This window comes from Heptranchias perlo, chromosome X (genome assembly GCF_035084215.1).
Source record: "Heptranchias perlo isolate sHepPer1 chromosome X, sHepPer1.hap1, whole genome shotgun sequence".
Lineage (NCBI taxonomy): Eukaryota > Metazoa > Chordata > Chondrichthyes > Hexanchiformes > Hexanchidae > Heptranchias > Heptranchias perlo.
The window spans coordinates 24,538,471-24,562,198 of NC_090370.1; the positions used below are offsets into that span (position 1 = coordinate 24,538,471).

A 23,728-nucleotide genomic window follows, 5' to 3' on the forward strand; every position below is an offset into this window, starting at 1 on the left:
TACAAAATTGGCTTGACGACAGAAGACAGAGGGTGGTTGTCGAGGGTTGTTTTTCAAACTGGATGCCTGTGTCCAGCGGTGTGCCTCAGGGATCGGTGCTGGGTCCGCTGTTATTTGTTATTTATATTAATGATTTGGATGAGAATTTAGGAGGCATGGTTAGTAAGTTTGCAGATGACACCAAGATTGGTGGCATTGTGGACAGTGAAGAAGGTTATCTAGGATTGCAACGGGATCTTGATAAATTGGGCCAGTGGGCCGATGAATGGCAGATGGAGTTTAATTTAGATAAATGTGAGGTAATGCATTTTGGTAGATCGAATCGGGCCAGGACCTACTCCGTTAATGGTAGGGCGTTGGGGAGAGTTATAGAACAAAGAGATCTGGGAGTACAGATTCATAGCTCCTTGAAAGTGGAGTCACAGGTGGATAGGGTGGTGAAGAAGGCATTCAGCATGCTTGGTTTCATTGGTCAGAACATTGAATGCAGGAGTTGGGATGTCTTGTTGAAGTTGTACAGGGCATTGGTGAGGCCACACTTGGAGTACTGTGTCCAGTTCTGGTCACCCTATTATAGAAAGGATATTATTAAACTAGAAAGAGTGCAGAAAAGATTAACTAGGATGCTACCGGGACTTGATGGTTTGACTTACAGGGAGAGGTTAGACAGACTGGGACTTTATTCCCTGGAGAGTAGGAGGTTAAGGGGTGATCTTATAGAAGTCTATAAAATAATGAGGGGCATAGATAAGGTCGATAGTCAAAATCTTTTCCCAAAGGTAGGGGAGTCTATAACGAGGGGGCACAGATTTAAGGTGAGAGGGGAGAGATACAAAAGGATCCAGAGGGGCAATTTTTTCACTCAAAGGGTGGTGAGTGTCTGGAACGAGCTGCCAGAGGCAGTAGTAGAGGCGGGTACAATTTTGTCTTTTAAAAAGCATTTGGACAGTTACATGGGGAAGATGGTTATCGAGGGATATGGGCCAAGTGCAGGCAATTGGGACTAGCTTAGTGGTATAAACTGGGCGACATGGACATGTTGGGCCGAAGGGCCTGTTTCCATGTTGTAACTTCTATGATTCTATGAATCCCAGGGACAGATTGTGGTGATAATTCCGAGGGACGGATTGTTGTGATCAATCCCAGGGACAGATTGCGGTGATAATTCCGAGGGACGGATTGCTGTGATCAATCCCAGGGACAGATTGTGGTGATAATTCCGAGGGACGGATTGTTGTGATCAATCCCGACTAAAATATAATACCTCACACTCATTAGATACAGAGAAGGAATTTCCTGTCAAGGACGAGTCCAGAACAAGGGGCAAAATATTAAGATTGGCCTTCGGCCGTTCAGGAGTGAAATGTGGACGGACTTTGTTGCACAAAGTTTACTGTAAATGTGGAATTCCCTCCTCCAATAGGTTGTGAGTTCTGGTTCAACTGAAATTTTGAAGACTGATAGCTGCAGCATTTTTTACGTAAGCGTATCACGCGAAATGGATCAAGGGCAGGTAAATAGAATTCAGGTACAGAGCAGCAATGATCTAATTAAATGGGAGGACAGATTCGAGGGGCTTAATGGCCTACTCCTGTTCCGATGTTCCTCTATTTAAACATGTGCTGGACTATGAATTCCGGAATTTGGTGAATGCGAAGGTTAACCAGAGTTTCTGTACAATGACTTCAGCACTGGAGGGTTTGTACGTTCCCCTTAAATGGATGCATCGTAGTATCATAGTAGGTACAGCACAGGAGTCCATTCGGTCCATGATACCTGTGCTGGCTCTTTGAAAGAGCTATCAACTTAGTCCCTTTCCCGTGTTCTTTCCCCATATCCCTGTAAATCTTTCCTTCAAAATTTTAATCCAATTCCCCTTTGAAAGTTACTCTTGAATCTCTCTTTTTGCCCGTCTAATTCCCTCCTTTTTTAAAGATCTCCTCTGTTCTTTCTGTATTCAGCCTGGTTCTCTACGTTACATTCGTCATAAGCCTCAATTTTCTGTTTCATTTTAATCTCTATCTCTTTACTCATCCAGGGAGCTCCAGCTTTGGGTGCCCTTCCTTTCCCCCTCGTCGGGATGTGTCTACACTGTACTCGAACCAAGTGGGCTCTGACTGGCTGTTTTTATGTAAGGCTGAGCTCCATCGGTTCTGTACTTCGCAGAATTCCAGGGGAGCAAAGATCAGATAATCGGTGCAAGAGAATGTAGTTTAGTAAACACACCCATTGTTGCACCCTGTGTCCAGTCAGAATTAAACAGTGAAACCCTGAAACCAACCTGCGATTTTATTTCGGGGACGGTTAAAAGTTCAGCACAAGAGATTCTGCATCTGCAGATTTTAAATACTAAGGTCCTGAAATTAATGCTTTTTGTATCTGCCGAGATGCTAACCTGATGTGTCCAGGATTCTGGATCGCAATTCACCCCCCAAACAAACCCACGCTATCATAAGAATCTTATTGTTCAGTCGATAACCAGTGACACAGGTCAGAACATCGCAATCTCTGGCGCCGTTTCGGAGTCTCCGCCTCTGCCGGGCGAGTCCCAGCAGTTCTCCCGCACCTACCTGGCAGGACAAGGCAACGCTTGAACAGAAGGTTGTTTTTTTAATCTGTGAGTTTGACAGTGCAGTCGTTCGAACTGTTCTGCTTGAACCGCAGCAATGCACAAACACAGCCTGCCGGCTCCGGGCATTTTATTGGTGATGTTTTAAGTACCCCTTGTTCCCTGCTCTTGATTGTGCCGAGATTGCCTGCATTAATCCGGTCCTAGGGGGGAATATTATGGCCTGGTTGTTCCTTCCTGGCATTACTTTCCTTTCATTCCTGGCGTCACTTGTTCAATGCATTATTTCCCAACAATATCAGGAAAGATTTAACAGGCTGTGTCTCTTTTCTCTATTCAGTTGAAGACGGAGAGGTGAACTGATAGAGGTCTTTTAGATTCGGAAGGGGTTCCATAGGCTAGAACTGGAGAGGATATTTCCCCTTGAGAGCAGTCCAAAAATAAAGGCCATGAAGATAAGAAAGTTTCCAATGAAACCAAGATGGATTTCAGGGGAGACTTGTTGCTCAGAGAGTGACGAGAAAGTGCAATTCGCTACCACGTGGAATGGTTGAGGCGAAAAGTGCAGATGCATTTAAGGGGAAGGCAGAAAAATACATGAGGGGGCTAGAAATAGAAAGATAAGTTAATAGGGTGCGATGAAATGGTGTGGGAGAACGCTCGTGTGGAGCACAAATCCAGGCAAAGACCTGTTGGGCCAAATGGGCTGTTCCTGAGCTGTAAAATTCCATGTCATTCAATGAATATTTTGATTACACCAGCTCTTTCATCATCACACAGTGTCAGAATTATCAGCCCTATATTTAGCAGGGATACTGTCAGTAATATCAGCCCTATATTGAGCAGGGATACTGTCAGAATTATCAGCCATATATTGAACAGGGATACAGTCAGTAAAGCAGAGCTCTATTGAGCACAGACACTGTCAGTAATATCAGCGCTATATTGAACCGAGATAAAGTCAGTAACAGCGCCATAATAGCACAGATACTGTCAGTAATATCAGCTCTATAATCAACACAGACATTGTCATTTAACAACCCTATGAGCATCACAAATACTGTCACTATTAAGCTCGATAAAATCAGCACAGATACTTTCAGTAATATCAGCTCGACAATCAATAGAAGTACTGTCAGTAATATCAGTTCATTGATAAATACAGGTACGTTCAGTAATATCAGCTCGATAATAAATACAAATACTGTCAGTAATATCAGCTCTATAATCAGTACAGGTGCGTTCAGTAATATCACCTGTATGATCAGCAGAGATACTGTCAGTAATACCAGCTCTATAATCAGTGCAGATACTGTTCATAATATCAGCTCTACAATTAATGCAGATACTCTCAGTAACATCAGCTCTTTGATCAAGACAGGTACTCTCAGAAGCATAAGCTCTATAATCAAAACTTATACTGTCAGAAGTATCAGCTCGACAATCAGTAAAGGTACTGTCAGTCCATTTAACAGTGTATTTAATGAGGTACAAACTCACAATTTACCCATATTGTCCATTTAACAGTGGATTTAATGAGATATAAACGCGCCATTTACCCACAATGTCGATTTGATAGTGTATTTAATGATGTATCAACGGAACATTTCCAAACAATGTTCATTTAACAGTGTATTTAATGATATATAAACCACCATTTACGCACACTGTCCATTTAACAGTGGAATTAAAATTTATATAAACCCACCATTTACCCACACTGTCCATTGAACAGTGTATTTAATGATATATAAACCCACCATTTACCCACACTGTCCATTGAACAGTGTATTTAATGATATATAAACCCACCATTTACCCACACTGTCCATTGAACAGTGTATTTAATGATATATAAACCCACCATTTACCCACACTGTCCATTAAACAGTGTATTTAATGATATATAAACCCACCATTTACCCACACTGTCCATTGAACAGTGTATTTAATGATATATAAACCCACCATTTACCCACACTGTCCATTGAACAGTGTATTTAATGATATATAAACCCACCATTTACCCACACTGTCCATTAAACAGTGTATTTAATGATATATAAACCCACCATTTACCCACACTGTCCATTTAACAGTGTATTTAATGATATATAAACCACCATTTACCCACACTGTCCATTTAACAGTGGAATTAAAATTTATATCAACCCACCATTTTGTCACACTGTCCATTTAACAGTGTATTTAATGATATATAAACCCAACATTTACTCACACTGTCCATTTAACAGTGGATTTAATGATATATAAACCCACTATTTACCTACACTGTCCATTGAACATGTATTTAATGATATGTAATCCACCATTTACCAGTACTGCCTATTGAAAAGTGTATTTAATGATATATTAACTGACCATTTACCAATACTGTCAATTTAACAGTGTATTTTATGCTATATGAATTGACCATTTACCCAAACTGTCCATTTAACAGAGTATTTAATTATCACCATAATCCGTCCCTGGGATTGATCACAACAATCCGTCCCTCGGAATTATCACCACAATCTGTTGCTGGGATTGATCACAACAATCCGTCCCTCGGGATTATCACCACAATCTGTTGCTGGGATTGATCACAACAATCCGTCCCTCGGAATTATCACCACAATCTGTTGCTGGGATTGATCACAACAATCCGTCCCTCGGAATTATCACCACAATCTATCCCTGGGATTGATCACAACAATTCGTCCCTCGGAATCTGTCGTCAAAAACTTTCTCTCTTCAGACACTTCCATCCCGGGGAGGGGCTATTTATTTCTGTCTGTGAACCCCCTGAAAATAAAGGAAATCCAATCCTTGTACCAATCACAGCACAGGAATGGCCCTTTCCGGATTTAACGATGTAACTGGTTTATCTGCTGAATATTTACTGTGATAAATGTAACTGTGGAAAGTCAGTACTCATTCCCCCAGTGATCGAGGTGATTGATGCTCAGCGATCGTTTAATTCGGCCGTTAAATGGTTAATGTCCTCACTTGGAGAAACAGCCTCTCCTCAGTTCACTGACGAAATACTGGATTTTGGCTCCAGGGTTGAAAGCGCAAACATCAGAAAATCGATGGGACTTTGAGCAAACAACGACGCTGATGCAAATGCAACAATTTATTTCGAACCATTTAACAGTGTATTTAATGATATATAAAGCCACCATTTATTCACACTGTCCATTGAACAGTGGATTTAATGATATATAAGCCCACTATTTACCAGTACTGCCCATTGAAAAGTGTATTTAATGATATATTAACTGACCATTTCCCAATACTGTCCATTTAACAGTGTATTTTATGATATATTAATTGACCATTTACCCAAACTGTCCATTTAATAGTTTATTTAATGATATATAAACCCACCATTTACCCACACTGTCCATTTAACAGTGTATTTAATGATATATGAACCCACCATTTACCCACACTGTCCATTTAAGAGTGGATTTAATGATATACAAACCCACTATTTACCTACACTGTCCATTGAACAGTGTATTTAATGATATGTAATCCAACATTTACCAGTACTGTCTATTGAAAAGTGTATTTAATGATATATTAACTGACCATTTACCAATACTGTCTATTTAACAGTGTATTTAACGATATATAAACCCACCATTTACCCACACTGTCTATTTAACAGTGTATTTAATGATATATAAACCCACCATTTACCCACACGGTCCATTTAACAGTTTATTTAATGATATATGAACCCACCATTTACTCACACTGTCCATTTTCCAGTTTATTTAATGATATATAAACCCACCATTTACCCACGCTGTCCATTTAACAGTGTATTTAATGATATATGAACCACCATTTACCCACACTGTCCATTTAACAGTGGAATTAAAATTTATATAAACCCACCATTTACTCACACTGTCCATTGAACAGTGTATTTAATGATATATAAACCCACCATTTACCCACACTGTCCATTGAACAGTTTATTTAATGATATATAAACCCACCATTTACCCACACTGTCCATTTAATAGTGGATTTAATGATATACAAACCCACTATTTACCTACACTGTCCATTGAACAGTGTATTTAATGATATGTAATCCAACATTTACCAGTACTGTCTATTGAAAAGTGTATTTAATGATATATTAACTGACCATTTACCAATACTGTCCATTTAACAGTGTATTTTATGCTATATTAATTGACCATTTACCCAAACTGTCCATTTAACAGAGTATTTAATTATCACCATAATCCGTCCCTGGGATTGATCACAACAATCCGTCCCTCGGAATTATCATTACAATCTGTACCTGGGATGGATCACAACAATCCGTCCCTCGGAATTATCATTACAATCTGTCCCTGGGATGGATCACAACAATCTCTCCCACGGGATTATCACCACAATCTGTTCCTCGGATTGATCACAACAATCCGTCCCTCGGAATTATCATCACAATCTGTCCCTGGGATTGATCACAAAAATTCGTCCCTCGGAATCTGTCGTCAAAAACTTTCTCTCTTCAGACACTTCCATCCCGGGGAGGGGCTATTTATTTCTGTCTGTGAACCCCCTGAAAATAAAGGAAATCCAATCCTTGTACCAATCACAGCACAGGAATGGCCCTTTCCGGATTTAACGATGTAACTGGTTTATCTGCTGAATATTTACTGTGATAAATGTAACTGTGGAAAGTCAGTACTCATTCCCCCAGTGATTGAGGTGATTGATGCTCAGCGACAGTTTGATTCGGCCGTTAAATGGTTAATGTCCTCACTTGGAGAAACAGCCTCTCCTCAGTTCACTGACGAAATACTGGATTTTGGCCCCAGGGTTGAAAGCGCAAACATCAGAAAATCGATGGGACTTTTAGCAAACAACGACGCTGATGCAAATGTAACAATTTATTTCGAACCAAGTATCTGTTTTACTGAACTTCCCTGGAACCAGAAGAGAAAAAGTAAAATTTACAACCAACTTCGTTCACAATTGACGTGGCAGCGAATTGTCAACCCGGTTCGATTAGATTCCATCAGAAAGGCCTTCCCTGTTCTGAAACAAATGAGGAATGTTTGTGTTGAAATCCATCCTGATGTCTGGCAGCAGCTTTCACAGAGGGCGGAGCTCTGAATCTCACAACAAGGATCAGATCAAATTCACAATTTGCAACTTGCTAAAATAAAGCAAGGAACGTTTACTCGATTGGTTGTAATGAAATAACAAGGATATAATTTGCAAAATCTAAACGGACATTGAGAGGCGGAAAATCCTTGCGGGATCAAGGTCAGGTTAATGTTGTTTCAATTTGTTTTTTTAATTAACTTTTTCTGCCCCTTCCTCTTTTCTAAAGCCGACTTCCCGCGGTCAGATATGTTCCCCGGCGGAGCAAGCTCTCCATTCCTCGCGGATGGAACAATTCACGAATTGTTCGCTCAGACACTGACTGAAGGCCGGCGACTTTACTCCGGGAATTTCAGGGCTCATCCCAACATGGATCCCATCAATCTCCCCAGAGACACATTTTAAAGCGGTTACAGGACGGAAAGCAGGAACATGAACTCTGGAGATTTACACCATCCTCGTCCAGATGTGCCTCCTCCCCATGTTAGAATTTGATATTCAGTGAACACGGGTGGGAAACTGGCCTTTCTCACTCTATAAGCATTTATTTTTAACTTTGACACTCGCTCGTTTTACTCACTGAAATGTTTCGTTCCCGGTGCACTTTTATTGAACTGGTCAAAGACAGATCGAACACACAGTTCAGCTCAGTAAAGGGTTAACACATTCGCAATGGCCAAGAATCGCTCTCTGCTGGGTCCTTGGAAAATCAACCGATGGTAACCCGAGGGAGGACTAAACGCCATCCAATCACAGGATAGGAGCAACATCGGAGACAAAACTTGTTCCTGATGAATTATAATTAATTGGTTTAATCGGAATTTGGTGGAGGAATAGAGCAGGTACTTCAGTTTTTTCTAAAATGTGTTATTGAGGATGTTATTTGTTAAATTGGTTCAACTGAAGAAAGAAAGGCCGCTCCGTGCAAACAGAAACAAACTTCAGGAATGTTTTAAAGGGAAACCGGTTCAGGGCTGAAACCATCTTTCATACAGATAGGTGGTTCCTGATCGCTAATCTTAGGAATTTGAGTAATTACTTTTAATATCAACAGGTAGGAGGATCCATCACTAATCTTTATGGAAAAATATTCACTCAAATTACCAACAGGTAGGAGGGTCCATCACTAATCTTCACATAAAAAATAACTACTGAAATTACCAACAGGTAGGAGGGTCCATCACTAATCTTTGCACAAAAAATAACTACTGAAATTACCAACAGGTAGGAGGGTCCATCACTAATCTTTGCACAAAAAATAACTGCTAAAATTTCCAACAGGTCGGAGGGTCCATCACTAATCTTTATACAGAAAGTAACTACTGAAATTACCAACAGGTAGGAGGACCCGTTCCCTCGGCTTTATATAAAAAAATAACTGAGCACTCAAATTAATCTTGTGTTTGATAACTCTAATGTAATTAGTGTACATGTAAATGTAAGTTTTTGTTGCTCTTCTTTTATTACACTCGTGTTAGAGTGAATGAAACAACAGATAACTGCATCTTACAAGGTCTCAAACTTGGTTGTACATTAATGCCAGAGAATAACTTCAACTATAGTTTGATGAAATTACTGTCCGAGATTAATCTCTTTGACATTTCCACAGTGTGGACAGGAAATTACGGTGACTAATAGTTTGATTGGTTGCTCTTGCCTTTGTGCGCACACACAGCGAGGCACACACACAATTGGGAATAATGATTGTAAAACAGCAGTCAAATTTACAAATTATATATTTGTGGTGTTTTCCGAGATTGGAAGACCCCTAAAGATGCTCCAAAAATAAATGTGCAACACCTGTTTAAAGTTACACGATTCATAACATTATACATTAGTGCTAATATTATTGAATGGTATAAAATTCCTTACCTCCTCCAGTGCTCATTAGTTAGGTGCTGATACCATGAGAGATATGGTAAATATATTCAAATAGAAGCATCAAACAAAACACATCTCCATGAACACACGGACAATGTCACTACCCATAGAGAGCAGAGAAATCACACCCAGCTCCATCTTGTGTATGTAGATAGATATCAGGTTCATAAAATGCCAGAATTTAATATCAAAACTCAACAAATCAAAAATATTAAAACAAATCTGTGAATAAAATAATACAATAGCGCCAGACTGGGTAAAACCGAGTGAAGGATTATTTAATTCATCACCTCGCTCAAAATTGCCCTCCAGAATATTCACTCCCTCAGAATAATTCCAGTGTTGGCCTGCACTGTGAGTAAATCTTACCAATTGATGCTCCCAGTGAAGAATCTCGGCCGTCTGGAACTGGGTTGTGGAGATCAGCGGGACTCATTGGGTTTCACTGGGCAGCTGTCTGTGCCGCACCCGATGTGGAGAGTTGTTGGGAACAGTCGGGAAATGCTCAATTCCAGAGCGAACAGTTGTTCCACTGATGGGGGAGGAGGGACTTGATATCGCGACAAGGCGACGTTTTATCCTTCTTATTTTAATATTTCAGTCTAACCCTCCTATTAATCTATTCATTACAGAGCATCAGGATCTTGGAACGCCTGTCACCACCATGGCTGAAGGTCCAAACAGGGGAGAAGATCCAACATCATCAACAAGAATGAGAATAGACACCGGTTGGTTCAGAACAGCCTTAAAATATCAATTGTGTCCTGATAAACGGTTCAGATCACGAACAAGAACCTGCCGCTCAATCAGGAAGAGAAAACCGAGCAGATACTGTGCAGATAGAGGAAAGTGAGTGAACATCTAATGGGGCAGTGTGCAGTCTCAGGTGGAGGGACATCAGTACTGGAACTGTTCGCTCGATAACTGGTGTTGGGGACTGTAAGGTGGATAGAGACAGGGACTCAGGATGGTCTTCCTGAGTAATAGTTTGACACCAGGGAGTAAGGGGACACTCCGAGTGGGGCAGGTATGAGAGGCAGGTTGGGCACAGGGATAGGGGAGCGATAGTGGTGCGATATTCTATAGTCAGGCGAATAAACATACTCTTCTGCAGCCATGAACAGGTCCCAATTGGTAAGTTGCCTTCCTGATGTCAGAGGGACTAACTTCCTGGAACAGGTGGGACCATCTCTGGGAAGGAAAGGAGAGCAGTAAATAGTCATGGCCGCAACCAATAACAAGGAAAGAGCTAGGTTTACAGAGGGAATATTAATATTTGAGCTCTAGACTGAAAAACAAGGCCTCAAGGTGGTGATCTCTGGATTGTTTTGCGCTGGGCTGCTTAAGGAGGACAATATGAGGCAGGTCAATGTGCGGCTGCAGGGCTGGAGCAGGAGGGAAGAGTTCATGTTTTTGGGACACCAGGGTGAGTTCAGGAAGAAGGGAAGGGATGGTTACGATCTGAACCGACAAACAACAACGGTTTGACAGACTGAGCACATGGAGCAGTGGGAGGGTTTCACCTGATAGGACTGGAGCGTGTGAAATATCCGGATCTGAGACTAGAGAGTGGAAATAATAAAACTGTTGGAGCAGGAACAGAAGATTTATGAAATAGTGAAAAGTTATTAGCAGGAAAACGGAAGGAGGTTTTGAAGTAGTGACAGGAGAAGTAACTTGATATGAAAAGCGAAGAAAAACGAGAACGGGTCAACATTCCACTGAATTGGAGTTCAGGTTGTGTGTTATGTCTCAGAATCTACAAATCATTCCAAATACATTTGGAAAGTCAGAATCTTGGGAGATATGATCCAGTATCTGTAAGACTGGGCTGTGGTGGATGAGGTTTTGGGGAGAAACAAAATATTTTATTTTATTTTGTTTCTAAAAGTGATGGCAGGTGTGAAAATGTTGTTGTACCAGAGGAGGATGTGGGACCATATTTCGAGTCAACTGTGGAGACGGATCTGTATCTGAATTTAATAGCCGAGGTCGATAAGTCACTGAACTCAGAGATAAGGCACCCGAGGCTGTTAAAGGAAGTTTGAGAGGAGATAGGATGGAATTTGATCACAATTCAAACATCTATCCATCTCAGCCTTGTATATATTCAATGACTCATCATCCACAGCCCTCTGGTGTAGAGAGGTCCAAAGATTCAAAACACTCTGCGTGAAGAAATTCCTCCTCATCTCAGTCTTGAATGGCCGACCCTTTATCCTGAGACAATGCCCCCTAGTTCCAGAAACAATCTCTCAGCATCTACCCTGTCAACCCCCCTCATAATCTTATATGTTTCAATTAGATCAGCTCTCGTTGCTCTAAACTCCAGGGAGTACAGGCCCAATCTACTCAATCTCTCCTCATGGGACAACCCTCTCATCCCACGAATTAATCTATTGAAACTTCGTTGCAACGCCTCCAAGGCAAGGAAACCCTTCCTTAAATAAGGAGGCCAAAACTGGACGCAATACTCCAGGTGAGGTCTCACTAAAGCTTTAATAATTCTTCCTCTCTCTTGTACTCCAACCCCCTTGCAATAAAGGCCAACATGCCATTTGCTTTCCTAATTAGCTGCTGTAGCTGCATACTACATTTTTGTGTTTCTTGCACAAGGATAAGTCTCTGTGAACACCAATATTTAATAGTCCCCCACCATTTTAAAATATTCTGCTTTTCTATTCTTCCTACCAAAGTGAATAACCTTACATTTCCACACATTATGCCCCAACTGTCACCGTCTTGTCCACTCACTTAATCTGTCTCTATCCTTTCGCAGACTCTTTGTGTCCTCCTCACAATTCACTTTCCAACCGAGCTTTGTATCGTCAGTGAACTTGGACACATTACACTGTCCCTTCATCTAATTCATCAATATAGATTGTAAATCGCTGAGGCCCAAGGACTGATCCCTGCGGCACCCCACCAGTTGCACCCTGCCAACCCGACAATGACCCGTTTATTCATTCTTTCTGTTTCTTTCCTTTAACCAATCCAGGATCATTCTGTGTCTGCTTAAAATGGGTGTGCTGTCAGTCCCGGATCATTCTGTGTCTGTTTAAAATGGGTGTGCTGTCAGTCCCGGATCATTCTCTGTCTGTTTAAAAGGGGTGTGCTGTCAGTCCCGGATCATTCTGTGTCTGTTTAAAATGGGTGTGCTGTCAGTCCCGGATCATTCTGTGTCTGTTTAAAATGGGTGTGCTGTCAGTCCCGGATCATTCTGTGTCTGTTTAAAAGGGGTGTGCTGTCAGTCCCGGATCATTCTGTGTCTGTTTAAAATGGGTGTGCTGTCAGTCCCGGATCATTCTGTCTCTGTTTAAAAGGGGTGTGCTGTCAGTCCCGGATCATTCTGTGTCTGTTTAAAATGGGTGTGCTGTCAGTCTCAGATCATTCTGTGTCTGTTTAGTCGACACATTCCTACGAGGGGGAAAGGAAGGGCACCCAAAGCTGGAGCTCCCTGGATGAGTAAAGAAATAGAGATTAAAATGAAACAGAAAATTGAGGCTTATGACGAATGTATGGTTCATAGCTACTTTTTCATCCGCGAATTCTCCGCTCCTCCACTTAAGTTCTTTCTGTAAATCTTCCTTAAATCAGCTTTTTATTTTCCCCATTTTACCAGCCTGACCCAGTAACTGAAACATATTTGGTCATTTTCCAAGTGAATTGCTTACTTTGCAGACCAAGGAGCAGAATGCGTTTTGGTAAGGGACACAGATTGCTCAGGGGCAACTGAGGTATCTGTTTTGTTGAAGTTCGAATTCAAACAATATTCTGTCCAAAACAAACTGTGAGATAGGACTTTGTGTCACATGAGGTGAAACACTCCGAACATTCACCCCTGGGGCCGACAGATCTCAGGTCGAATTGTTATGTTTTGCTCAGACCCGAACATGTTTCGTGCAGTAATGAAAGTCATCCTCAATAGTCCATGAACTGATTAAATTGTTCTAAGGTGCCATTCAAGTGCCGTCAAAAACCTATTAAAACCTGTTTCTTCAATGTTATTTTCTCCACCTATCTCCTTACCATGCATTGTCCCTCCCTCACATTCTGTTGAATTCTTTGTAAAGCAATCTCCGATATTTATTTACAAACAAAGCCTGACACTGAATACAGATCGAAACTGAATATTGCCCCCACTCTGAAGACTGTCCCCACTCTGGGAACACAGAGCCCACCGGAGGTGGGGTGGGCGGCGCTGTAATCAATGTGGCGGTGAGAGCCGGTGTTCTTCATAAGTCACTGAATTGGCAGCGTTGCTCTGAGGTGCAGATCATGTGGACCCAAAAGAAAACCTATTTCTTCAAAATGCTTTTCCTCCATTTTCTCTTTAACCTGCACTCTCTACCATATTCTGCGTGCAGTCGAATTCTTTGTAAAGTCATCTGAGCATCTATTTATAAACAGCCTGACACTGAATACCGACCACCACTGCATAAGGAACATATTCTGAACACAGACTCCATTCTGAAGTTGTCTTTGTCAGTGTACAGGAAACTTCATTGTCCATCTGGACGATGCTGTTCCTCTCCCCTCACTTCTCCTTCACCCTCCATGGCTTCACACAATATTGTAACATTAAATATTTCATTTACATTTCACCCTCAACTTCGTCATCGAATCTTCCTCTCCTGCACTTTATTTTTTTCTCTTAGTATGCTGTAAATCTGCTTGTTATTTTCAACATTTTAGTTGCTTTTCTCTGTGAATATGACACTTTAGTCAGATTTGAACTTAATTCCTTAATTTGGATTCATAACAACAAAGCCACCTCATCGACAGAATATATTTTCATACGGGACAGAGATTGCTCGGGGGGAAGGAGGAATTCTGTTTTGTTGAAGGCGTAATTCTCACAAAATTGTATCCGGAACAAACTATGAGACACCGCCCTGTGTCACATGAGGGGAACACGATCAACATCCAATCCTGGGACCGAAATACCTGAGATAAAAGTACTGTGCGGAGTTAAGGCCTTAAAATATTTAGTGCCAGTAATGTAAAGATGTCCTTATTATGTCCTGAATTATAAAATTTCTCTATGGTGTCTACAAGTGCCTTCAAAAGCTGTTTTAAAACCAGTTTCTTCAAAGAGCTTTGTCTCCATCTATCTCTTTAAGCCGGACTTTCTCTCACATTATGCAAGCAGATGAATCCTTTATAAATTAGTCTAAGGTATCTATTTATAAACAAAGCCTGACACTGAACACAGATCCCACACGGAACACAGACTCCTCTCAGAACACAAACTACACTCTGAACACAGGCCACATTCTGAACACAAATCCCACTCTGAACACAGATCCCACACGGAACACAAATCCCACTCTGAACACATACCCCACTCTGAACAAAGACACCACTCGGAACTCAGACAATACTCTGAACACAGGTCCCACTCTGAACACAGACACCACTCTGAACAAAGACACTACTCGGAACTCAGACCATACTCTGAACACAGGCCACATTCTGAACACAAATCCCACTCTGCACACATACACCCCACTCTGAACAAAGACACCAATCTGAACAAAGACACTACTCAGAACTCAGACCATACTCTGAACACAGGCCCCACTCTGAACACTGACCCCTCTCTGAACATAAACTCTACTTTGCACACAGGCATCACACTGAACGCAAATCCTATTCTGAACACAGACCTCACTGTGAACAAAGACCCAATCTGAAGATTTCTGTGTTAGCGTTGATGGAGCTTTATTTTATATTTGGGCGATGTTGTTCCTCTCTCCTCACTTCTCCTTCATCTCCGTGGCTCCACCCACCTTTGGAATATTATATATGCCATTTACATTCCCCCTTCCTCTTCATCCCCGAATTCTCCTCTCCAATACTTCAGTTCTTTCTGCAAATCTTTTTTTAAATCTGCTTTTTATTTTTCCATTTCACCTGCCTGACTCAGTAATTGAAGCATTTTGGTCATTCTCCAACTGAACTCCTTACTTTGCACACCAAGGAACAAAGCCACCTCATCGACAGAATATATTTTCATACGGGACAGAGATTGCTCAGAGGGAAGTAGGTATCTGTTTTGTTGAATTTCGAATTCAACGAATATTCTGTCCGAAACAAACTGTGAGGCAGGACCTTGTGTCACATGAGGAGAAACACTCTGAACATTCACCCCTGAGATTAAAAATCTCAGGTAAAATTGCTATTTGGAGTTCAGAGCCCAACATATTTCGTGCCAGTAATGAAAGTCGTCGTTATTAGTACCGGTAATGGTAAAGTTGCTCTCAGCTGCCAATCAAGTGCCTTCAAAAAACTGTTTCAAACCCTTTTCTTAGAAGGTATTTCCTCCATTTATCTCTTTAACCCGCACACTCCCTCACCATCTGCACGCAGTTGAATACTTTGTGAAGCAATCAGAGATATCTATTCACAAACAAAGCCTGACACTGAACATAGACCCCACTCTGAATACAGTCCCCTCGATGATCACAGACACCACTCCGAACACTGTCCCCACTCTGAAACCTGTCCCCACTATGAACACGAATCCCACTCTGTGCACGGACCCCACTCTGAACATAGGCCCCACTCTGAACATGGACCCCACTCTGAACATGGACCCCACACTGAGCACGGACCCCACTCTGAACATAGACCCCACTCTGAACATGGACCCCACTCTGAACATAGACCCCACTCTGAACATAGACACCACTCTGAACACAGACCCCACTCTGAACAAAGACCCGACTCTGAAGATTTCTGTGTTAGTGCAGAGGAAGCTTTATTCTACATTTGGACGATGCTGTTCCTCTCTCCTCACTTCTCCTTCACCCCCAGGGCTCCACCCAACTTTGCACCATTGCATATTTCATTTACATTGCCCTCTCCTTTTCATCTCTGAATTCTCCTCTCCTCCAAGTTAGTTCTTTCTGTAAATCTTCTTTAAATCAGCTTTTTATTTCCCCTTTTTACCATCCTGGCCCAGTAACTGAAATATTTTGGTCATTTTCCAACTGAATTGCTTACTTTGCCTCCCAAGGTACAAGGCCACCTCATCAACAGAATACGTTTTCGTAAGGGTCACAGATTGCTCAGGGGAAACGGAGGTAACTGTTTTTTTGAAGTTCGAATTCAAACAATACTCTGTCCAAAACAAACTGTTAGATAGGACTTTGTGTCACATCAGGTGAAACACTCCGAACATTCACCCCTGGGACCTACAGATCTCAGGTAGAATTGTTATGTTTTGCTCAGACCCGAACATTTTTCGTGCGGTAATGAAAGTCATCCTCAATTGTCCCTGAACTGATAAAGTTGTTCTAAGTTGCCATTCAAGTGCCATCAAAAACCCATTTAAAACCTGTTTCTTCAATGTTATTTTCTCCACCTATCTCCTAACCACGCACTGTCCCTCCCTCACCTTCTGCGCGCTGTTGAATTCTTTGTAAAGCAATCTCCGATATCTATTTACAAACAAAGCCTGACACTGAAAACAGATCGAAACTGAACATTGCCCCCACTCTGAAAACTGTCCCCACTCTGGGAACACAGACCCCACAGGAAGCGGGGTGGGAGGTGGTGTATCAATGTAGCTGTGAGAGCCGGTGTTCTGAATAAGTCCCTGAATTGGCAGAGTTGCTCTGAGGTGCCGCTCATGTGGACACAAAAGAAAACCGATTTATTCAAAAGGCTTTTCCTCCATCTTCTCTTCAACCCGCACTCTCTCCCACAATCTGCGTGCATTCGAATTCTTTGTAAAGTCATCTGAGATATCTATTTATAAACAAAGCCTGACACTGAATACCGACCACCACTGCATCAGGGCCATACTCTGAATTGAGACCCCTCTCTAAACACAGACCCTAATCTCAAGATGTCTTTGTTAGTGTACAGGAAACTTTATTGTACATCTGGACTTCGCTGTGCCTCTCTCCTCACTTCTCCTTCTCCCCGCACCACCCCTTCGGCTCCACCCATCGTTGTTTCATTACTTATGTCATTTACATTTCCCCCGCCTTTTCGTCATTGAATCTTCTTCTCTTCCACTTTGTTTCTTTCTCAAAGTATGCGGTAAATCTGCTTTTTATTTCCCCCACTTTAGTTGCTTTTCTCTGTAAATATAACTCGTTGGTCAGTTTTCAATTCAATTCCTTTGGATGCCGAGCAACAAAGCCACCTCATCGACAGAATATATTTTCACGCGGACAGAGATTGCTCAGGGGGAAGGAGGAATTCTGTTCAGTTGAAGGCGTAATTCTCACAAGGTTGTATCCAGAAGAAAATGTAAGACACCGCCCTGTGTCACATGAGGGGAACACTATGAGCATTTGCCCCTGGGAACTAAATACCTGAGATAACCTATTGTGTGGAGTTCAGGCCTTGAAGTATTCAGCGCCAGTAATGAAAAGATTTCCTGAATATATCCTGAATTTGTAAAGAGGCTGTGAAGTGTCTGCAAGTGCCTTCAAAAGCTGCTTTAAATCCAATTTGTTCAGAGAGCTTTCCCTCCATCTATCTCTTTAAGCTGCACTCTCTCATACAGTATACACGCAGTTGAATCCTTTATATATTAGTCTGAGTTTTCTTTTGTTAAACAAAGCCTGACACTGGACACAGATCCCACACGGAACACAGACTCCTCTCAGAACACAGACTCCACTCTGAACATAGACCAAAGCCGAAACACAGACCACACTCTGAACAAAGACACCACTGTGAACACAGGCCCAACTCTGAACACAGACCCCATTCTGAACACAGGCCCAACTCTGAACACAGACCCCACTCTGAACACATACCCCACTCCATATGCAGGCTTCACACTGAACGCAAACACCATTCTGAAAACAGATCCCACTCTTAAGATTCCTGTGTTAGTGTAGACAGAGTTTTATTGTACATCTGGACGATGCTGTTCTTCCCTCCTCAATTCTCCATCACCCCCGTTGCTCTACCACCTTCGGAACATTACATATCTCATTTACATTTCCCCCTTCCTTTTCAACACCGAATTCTCTTCTCCTCCGCTTTAGTTCTTTCTGTAAATCTTCTTTAAATCTGCTATTTATTTTCCCAATTTTATTGCCTGACTCAGTAACTGAAACATTTTGGTAATTTTCCAACTGAATTGCTTACTTTTCATACCAAGGAACAAAGCCACCTCATCAACAGAATATGTGTTCGTAAGGGACACAGATTGCTCATGGGGAACGGACGTATCTGTTTTGTTGTAGTTCGAATTCAAACAATATTCTGTCCAAAACAAACTGTGAGACAGGACTTTGTGTCACACGAGGAGAAACGCTCCTGACATTCACCTCAGGGACAAAAGATTTCAGATAAAATTCCTGTCTGGAGCTCAGACCCGAACATATTTCGTGCCAGTAATGAAAGTTATCCTTAATAGACCCAGAACTCGTAAAGTTGATCTAAATTGCCATTCAAGGGCCTTCAAAAACCTGTTTCAAACCTCTTTCTTCAAAGTTCGTTTTTCCGCCTGTCTCCTTAGCCCGCACTGTCTCTCCCTCACATTCTGCGCGCAATTGAATTCTTTGTAACGCAACCTCCGATATCTATTTACAAACAAAGCCTGACACCGAATACAGACCGAAACTGAACATTGTGCCCACTCTGAAAACTGTCCCCACTCTGGGAACACAGAGCCCACAGGAAGCGGGGTGGGAGGTGTTGTTGTCAATGTAGCGGTGAGAGCCGGTGTTCTCAATCAGTCGCTGAATTGGCAGCTTTGCCCTGAGGTGCCGATCGTGTGGACGCAAAAGAAAACCAATTTCTTCAAAAGGCTTTTTCTCCATGTTCTCTTTAACCCGCACTCTCTCACACAATCTGCGTGCATTCGAATTCTTTGTAAAGTCATCTGAGGTGTCTGTTTGCAAACAAAGCCTGACACTGAATACCGACCACCACTGCATCAGGGCCATACTCTGAATAGCGGCCCCTCTCTGAACACAGACTCCATTCTGAAGATGTCTTTGTTAGTGTACAGGAAACTTTATTTTACATCTGGACGATGCTGTTCCTCTCCACTCACTTCTCCTTCACCCTCCATGGCTTCACACACTATTGTAACATTACATATTTCATTTACATTTCCCCCTCATCTTCGTCAGCGACTTTGCTTCTTTCTCTAAGTATACTGTAATCCTGCTTGTTATTTTCGCCATTTTGGTTGCTTTTCTCTGTACACATAAGACTTTGGTCAGTTTTTAACTTAATTCCTTACTTTGGATTCCGAGCAACAAAGACACCTCATCGACAGAATATATTTTCATAAATTGCTGAGGGGGAAGGAGGAATTCTGTTTTGTTGAAGGCGGAATTCTCACAAAATTGTATCCAGAACAAACTATGAGACAGCGCCCTGTGTCACATCAGGCGAACACTATGAATATTCACCCCTGGGACCTAAATACCTGAGATAAAAGTACTGTGCGGAGTTGAGGCCTTAGAATATTTACTGCCAGCAACGTAAAGATGCCCTGAATAAGTCCTGAATTGGTAAAGAGGCTGTAAGTCCTGAATTGGTAAAAAGACGACCCTCTGAACACAGACCCCACTCTGAAGATTTCTGTGTTAGTGAAGACAGAGCTTTATTGTACATCTGTTCGGTGTTGTTCCTCTCTCCTCACTTCTCCTTCACCCCCGTGGCTGCACCCACCTTTGGAACATTACATATGTCATTTACATTGCCCCTTCCTCTTCATCCCCGAATCCTCCTCTCCTCCACTTTATTTCTGTTTAATAATCTTCTTTAAGTCTGCTTTTTATTTTCACCAATTTATCTGCCTGAGTGAGTAACAGGAACATTTTGGTCATTCTCCAACTGAATTCCTTACTTTTCATAGCAAGCAACAAAGCAACCTCATCGAAAGAATATATTTTCATCCGGGACAGAGATTGCTCAAAGGGAAGTAGCTAACTGTTTTGTTGAATTTCGAATTCAACCAATATTCTGTCCGAAACAAACTGTGAGGCAGGACCTCCAATCACGTGAGGAGAAACACTCTGAACATTCACCCCTGACACTTAAAGATCTCAGGTAAAATTGCTATTTGGAGTTCAGAGCTTAACATATTTCGTGCCAGTAATGAAAGATGTCCTCATTAGTACCGGAAATGGTAAAGTTGCTCTAAGATGCCAATCAAGTTCCTTCAAAAATCTCTTTAACCCGCACTCTCTCTCTCTCTCTCATATGTTGCACGCAGTTGAATTCTTTGTAAAGCAATATGAGATATATATTTACAAACAAAGCCTGACACAGAACACAGACCGACACTGAACACAGACCCCACTCTGAACACATTCCCCACTGTGCACACATCCCTCAATCTGAACACAGACTCCACTCTAAACACAGACCCCACTCTGAACTCATTTCCCACTATGAACACATTCCCACGATGAACACAGATACCACTCTGAACACTGTCCCCGCTCTGAACACTGTCCCACTCTGAACACAAGCCCCACTCTGAACACTGTCCCCACTCTAGAAACAGAACCGATAGGATGCGGGGTGGGAGGAATTGTAATCATGCTCACAGTTGGAACCGTTGTCCTTTATAAGTCCCTGAATTGGCAAAGTTGCTCTGAGGTGCCGATCATGTGCCCTCAAAGGAATCATTAAAACCTATTTCTTCAAAGGGCATTTCCTCAATTTTCGCTTTAATCCGCACTCTCTCACACATTCTGCGTGCAGTCTTTGTAAAGTATCCTGAGGTATCGATTTATAATCAAAACCTGACACTGAATACCAACTACCACTGCATAAGGACCATACTCTGAACACAGACCCCTCACTGAACACAGATCCCAATCTGAATACAGGCTCCAGTCTGTACACGGACCCTACTCTGAGCACGGACACCATTCTGAAGATGTCTTTGTCAGTGTACAGGAAACAATATTGTACATCTGGACGATGCTGTTCCTCTCCCCTCACTTCTCCTTCTCCCTCCATGGCTGCACTTACCTTTGTTACATTACATATGTCATTTACATTTCCCCCTCCTCTTCGCCATCGAATCTTCCTCTCCTCCACTTTACTTCTTTCCATAAGTATGCTGTAAATCTGCTTTTTATTTTCCCCATTTTAGCTGTTTTTCTCTGTAAATGTAGCACTTTGGTCAGTTTTCAACTGAATTCCTTACTTCGGATTCCTAGCAACAAAGCCACCTCATCGACAGAATATATCTTCATACTGAACAGAGATTGCTGAGGGGGAAGCAAGAATTCTGTTTTGTTGAAGGCGCAATTCTCACAAAATTGTGTCCAGAACAAACTGTGAGACAGGGACCCGTGTCACATGAGGGGAACACTCTGAATATTCACCCCTGGGAACTAAATATTTCAGATAATATTGCTGTGCAGAGTTCAGACCGTAACATATTTAGAGCCAGTAATGAAAAGACATCCTTAATAAGTCCCGAATTGGTAAATAGTCTGTAAGGTGTCTGCAAGTGCCTTCAAAAGCTGCTATAAAACCAATTTCTTCAGAGAGCTTTGCCTCTTTCTATCTCTTTGAGCCGCACGCTCTTATACATTCTGCAAGCAGTTGAATCCTTTTTTCAATTCGTCTGAGCAATCTATTTATAAACAAAGCTTGACACTGAACACAGATCCCACACGGAACACAGACCACATTCTGATCAAAGACCCCACTCTGAACACTGTCCAAACTCGGAACACAGACCTCACTCTGAACACTGTCCACACTCTGAACACTGTCACCACTCTGAACACTGTCACCACTCTGAACACTGTCACCACTCTGAACACAGACCCCACTCTGAACACAGACACACATTGAACGCAAATCCAATTCTGAACACAGACCGCACTCTGAACACAGAACCCACTCTGAACACTGTCCCCACTATGAACACAGACCCCACTCTGAACACAGACACACATTGAACGCAAATCCAATTCTGAACACAGACCGCACTCTGAACAAAGACCCCACTCTGAACAAATACACCATTCTAAGCAAACCCCACTCTGAACATTGACCCAACACTGAACAAAGACCCCACTCTGAACATAGACCCTTCTCTGAACAAAGACCCCACTCTGAACATGGACCCTTCTCTGAACAAAGACCCCACTCTGAACATAGACCCTTCTCTGAACAAAGACCCCACTCTGAACATAGACCCTTCTCTGAACATTGACCCCACTCTGAACAAAGACCCCACTCTGAACATAGACCCCACTCTGAACATTGACCCCACTCTGAACAAGTAGACCCGATTCTGTACAAATACTCCACTCTGAACACAGACGCCACGCTTAACACAGATCTCACTGTGAACACAGATCACGCTCTGAACACAGACCACACTCTGAACACAGACCACACTCTGAACACAGACCCCACTCTGAAGACAGACCCCACTCTGAACAAAGATCACACTCTGAGCACAGATCACACTCTGAACACAGACCCCACTCTGAAGACAGACCCCTCTCTGAACACAGATCACGCTCTAAACACAGACCCCACGCTTAACACAGACCCCACTCTGAAGACAGACCACACTCTGACCAAAGACCCTGCTCTGGAGATTTCTGTGTTGGCGTTGACGGAGCTTTATTGAACATCTGTTCCAAAGAAAACAAACCTAGCATGTTCAATCTTTACTCATCGATAAAATTCTCCAGCGCTGGCAATATCCTGGCAAATCTCTTCTGTCCCCTCTCGAGTGCAATCACATCTTTACTGTAATGTGGTGACCAGAATTGCAGCAAGTATTCAAGCTGTCGCCTGACCAATGTTTTATGCTGTTCTAGCATAACCTCCCTTGTATTCTATGACTCCGCTAAAAAAGGAAAGTATCCCGTATGCCTTTCGAACCATCTGATCTACCTGTCCTGCTACCATCAGGGATCTGTGAACATGCACTCCAAGGTCCGTTGGTTCATCCAATCCTCTCAGTATCCCCCCATTTATTGTGTACTCCATTGCCTTGTTTCCCGTTTCCAAATGCATTTCCTCACAATTCTCTGCATTGAATTCCATTTGTCACTTTTCTGCCCACCTGACCAGTCCATTGATATCGTCCTGAAGTCTACAGCCTTCCTCCTCACGGTCAACCACACGGCCAATTTTTGTATAATCTGCAAACTTCATGGTCAAGCT

The 23,728-nt window shown here is 42.2% G+C and overlaps 1 long non-coding RNA gene across 2 annotated transcripts in view; it reads left to right on the forward strand.

The window, feature by feature from the left end:
• The first annotated feature begins 8,347 nt into the window (after positions 1-8,347).
• Positions 8,348-23,728, forward strand: part of LOC137307091 (uncharacterized) — a 37,818-nt gene continuing 22,437 nt past the window's right edge. Inside the window, exons 1-2 of one of the 2 annotated variants that reach the window (XR_010959028.1) lie at positions 8,348-8,550; positions 10,222-10,438. This is a non-coding gene — a long non-coding RNA (uncharacterized lncRNA). The remainder of the gene's footprint in view (positions 8,551-10,221; positions 10,439-23,728) is intronic. The other variant, XR_010959029.1, reaches the window with a different exon arrangement.